Source organism: Lepus europaeus, chromosome 5 (assembly GCF_033115175.1).
Source record: "Lepus europaeus isolate LE1 chromosome 5, mLepTim1.pri, whole genome shotgun sequence".
Taxonomy (NCBI): Eukaryota; Metazoa; Chordata; class Mammalia; order Lagomorpha; family Leporidae; genus Lepus; species Lepus europaeus.
In genome coordinates this window covers 145718946-145723541 of record NC_084831.1, presented here as the reverse complement: position 1 = coordinate 145723541, position 4596 = coordinate 145718946, and positions in this window count along the sequence as shown.

Here is a 4596-nt window from a genome sequence, read left to right as displayed (position 1 = left end):
AGAAGGAATCAACTTGTGTCGAACCCTCGCCAGCGAGGATCCAACACAGTCACGACACGGTCACTGTTTCTCGCTTCTCAAGGAACTTTATTCGTGGAGACAGAAGGAAAGGGCAAGGGGAGAGGAGAAAAGAGGAGGAGGGGCCACCCCCCACCCAGATCCCAATGTCCCTTTATATCCCAAGTCCCATGGAGCATGTGCTCCACAGCCAATAGCGGTTCTCTTCACCTGCAGTTTATGCTAATGTCGTCCAATCAGATGAAAGGGCACGTATAGCCTCGGGTCGAAAGTTCATCTGTTTCACCTGGTTCCTCCCAGTTGTTTATGCAGAGTCCATCCTGTTTCATCTGTTTCACCTGGTTCCTCCTAGTTGTTTATGCAGAGTCCATCCTGTTTCAACTTGGTTGTTTTCGTATGACTTGTGGTCCACCGATTGCTGCAAGCTATGTAGATACAAAAATGAGGAGGTTCCCACAGGTGGCCAGCCTGCAGTTCCCCACAACTTGCAATAGTTTTAAAGATAGAGAAAGGTGATCATGAGGCAAGGAATGTGGCATGCATATAGAAGCTGGAATGGTTAAAGAAATGTAAGTTCTCTGAGATCATGAAGAAAGAATTCAGGGTGCTGGTGCTTTTGAGATTAGGCTGTTGAACCTGCACCAGTATTCTGACCTACACTCTTGTAAGGTCATGTATGCTGACTTTAAGCCACTGTTTGTAGTAGTTTGCTAGAACACAGAGAAATATTTCTAAACACTTATTTGTGCAAAAGGAAGAGTGAAAGAGAAGTGGAGAGAGAGAGAGAGAGAGAGAGAGAGAGAGAAAGAGAGAGAACCTCCCATCCTCTGATTCACTTACCAAAGGGCTGCAGAAGCCAGGGCTAGGCCAGGCAGAAGCCTGGAGCCAGGACTTCATGCAGGTCCCCATGGGCAGAAGAATCCCAGGTACTTTGGCAACCAAGTACCTTTCAAGGCACGATTGGCAAGGAGTTGTATTGGAAGCTGAGAAGCCAAGACAAACTAGCAATCTAATATGGGATGCTGGCATCACAAGTTGTGGTATAACCCAAAGGCCACAAAAGTAGCTACATGAATTTTGTTTTTAAATGGGGAGAATCAGTATTCTTAAGTATTTAGGCAAAGAAGACACATAGAATATTAGGTAGCAATATTCTATTTGTATCAATCTCCCCTCAACCTATTTTTCTCCACCTGCCTCACTGAAAACCAAATAATTAGAATAAACTATTATCCCAATCAGTTTGGAATGCACTTAATCTAATAGTTTAAAAATTCAACTCTAGATAATATAAGAAGCATTATTAAATGTTTTAAGAATGACTTCTTAGTATGCATTTCTTAATGCTCTGAAGAAGTGAAATTCTTCATTAAAATTGCTAAGAGGCAAATGTTGTTTCAGATTCTTACAACTGACACTCTCTTTCCTGGGACCTTAAATGTCTCACCTCTAGCATTTTTGAGGTCTCAGCTTAAATAATTCCTTTTCTAAGAAACTTCCCTTGAACCATCCTGTATGCTATAATCATTACCTCTGTTTCCATTTCTCACTCTACTGTACCACTAAATATATTTCCCATTATTGAGGTTAACTTATTGATTAAGCATTTTACTTGAATAGTTTCCTATCATCCCTGTAAGAATATGACTCTATCCATTTGTATTTATTATTTATCTTGTACTCTCCTGAGCATCAAATATTAGAAGAGTGTCTGACACATATCATGGATTCAGTAAGATTTCTTTGAAGTAGTAAGAACCCAAAGTGCTTTGGCCTCAATGAATGAATGAATTTTCATTAGTTAAAGAACATTAAACCATATACTTGAAGACGCTGTATTAGAAACTGGAAAATATATAAGGACTATTATAGAAATATAAGCTAAAATTATAAGAAGCTTTAAGCAACATTGACAATGTTGTAGTTTGCATTGCATCTAAAAGTTGACAAGAACATATTGGGTTAAGTCCTTTTTAGGAAAAGCAAAATTACATGAAAAAGAAAGTATCTTGCAATGGACTAAAGGAGTAATCCTTTAGTGTTAGGGCTTATTTGGATCATATGGGGTATTTAAAAATGAATATTCCTGATTCCTAAACATAGGGATTTTAAGAAATCAGACCCCACTGAAAACCTGAACATGAAAAATGTAATAAGTAACTAAAAATGCAATAGATTTACTAAATATTTTGTGGTTTATTCTTAAATAGAAGAAGAATTAAATGTGTAAATATTTCAAATGAGAATTTTTGAAAAATGAAGTAAGGAAGTTACTGAGCACTGAGCAAAGAGGGCAGCATTTAGACACATTTCTTAAGTAAAATCAATTGGACTAATGACCAGTTTGGATGGAGAGAAAGGTTCAGTATTCAGGTTGCTGTCATTGTCCTCTGAGAACAGCCACTATTGTTACCTGTGAGGCAAAGGAGTCTGAGACGTGCACAGGAGGAGAAAAGCCCAGTCATCTCAGAATCCCAGCTGATCCCAAACCTCGGCTAACCAATGTGTTAAATGAAGAGGAGTAGATCCTAGCAGTACCAGAAGCACTGCCCAACAGAGCTCAGACCTAACTGCAGAATCACAAACAAATAAAGTGTTTCTTGAGTCAACCACTTAACTCGGGGGTGTTTTTTAAATCCATCACCATGCCAAAATCCAATGGGAAAGAAAGTGTCTTGAAAATAAGAGCATGCTACAAAAACAGAGTCAAAGCCAGAGACACAGATTTTGGATACACAAACATGTAGAGAAAAGATAATGCCATTTTAGAGAATAAAATGATCCATGGAAGGATCCAGAAAAGAAAAAATTTTAATGGCAGAATGATATGTGTACCCAACCTTTAGGATCTAAGCAAACAAAAAAGATTCACCATAGTGCAGAACAGTCAATAGTTGAGTCATAGAAGCCAAGATGAAAATTTTTGTGTTGAGTGTGGAGTAGTGATCTCCAAGGTATTATTAAGTGTTAGAGAGAAATCAAATATAATTTTGGTTGTAAGTCTACTAATTTTGCAATGAAGAGATCATCAGTGCCTTCCACAGTAGTAATTTCATTCAAGTGTTATGGTTGAGAAGAAAATGAAAAAGATGTAGAAATAAACTATGTGTTTGTCTTTGTGTAGGTAGATGTGGGTTGCATAGGGACTTGGTCATATTTTAGTCTGACACTAAATAAATAGATGAAAAAATAAGTAGATTGGATATCCAGGAAATGGGAGGATCAAATGATAACTGATTAATTGTGGTCATATAGTTATTGAAATTTTCCCTTCCCTTCTTGGAGGGGAAAAAGGAGGAACCACATATTTCTTTCTGAAAGAGTAAGGAAAGATTTTAGAAGTGATGATTAATATACACTACTTTTAGATAAATTTTAAAAATATAGGTTTCTGCTAAATATAAAAAGATATACTCTATGCTTTTATTTTAAACTAGAGAGAAAAACCAGGCTTTGATTTTTTTTACTCAGTTCAGCCCTACACAAAGCAAAGTAATTTTGTGTAGTTTTTAATGACAGGGAGGAAAACCATATGATTTATAAAATCATTTGATACCATGTGTCCTTTTGATCCCAAACAGGGTACTTAGTTCTTTTGTATTACTTTATACATAAATACTTATTCATAGATATAAATATATATAAAATAGGGATGGAGGGCTTACCAGGGCTGCTCCTTAGGGCACCAATAGGGAGAGCCCCTTCCTGGGTGGCAACAGCTCCTCTGCCCTGCTGTGGTCAGCGTCAGAAGAGGATTTGGTTGACACTAGAAAAGGTGTTGCCAGCTGCATCAACGAATGCTGTGAGGCCCCTGGAAAACGGATGTCTGGACCCAGAGCCCGGTTTCCTGGGGTACACGAGTAGGTGCTGTAGAGTGAAATAACAATGGGTGTTATGGGGAGAAGAGACCAAATACACGCAGAACTGGACTCTAAAGTCGAGGACTCGGCCTATAAAAAGGCCGACACTGATCTGGACAAGGGAGACGGAGGGCATATTATATTGGTGTTCCCTTCAAGATCAAACTATCCAGTTGATGAGCTTACAGAAGAGACTGGAAAACCTGGAGACAAAGTGGAATGTGCAAACAGTGCCCTGAAAGCAGATTGGGAAAATGTAGACAGAATGTGTAGGATGATACCCAGTCAGCATTTACTGATGTGGCTGAGAACACCCACTACTATGAACACTGCCTTGCTACATGGGAGTCGTTCCTTGCAGCACAGACTGACCTCCACTTAGAAGAAGACTCTGAAGTTCAACTTTAACCCTATTGAGGACTTCGGCTTGATCTTTGGGGACTGCATCCATCAAACAAGCTTATTTTTTCTAGATCAGCTGTGTGCTTAACCAAGTGGATGAGAAATGTTTCACACTCTGGAAAACCAACAACTTGAAAACTCAGGTATTCCAGGTATTGATGTGAATTTAGAGACATGTACATCTATCTATATAGATATGTCTGTATAGAGAGATTTAGTTTAGTTTTAATTATGTTCTTAAATTTGTGTGCCAAAAATTGCATATAGAAAATTTTTTCCTTAACTACTTGACTGTGGAGCATGACATTTTAAATAT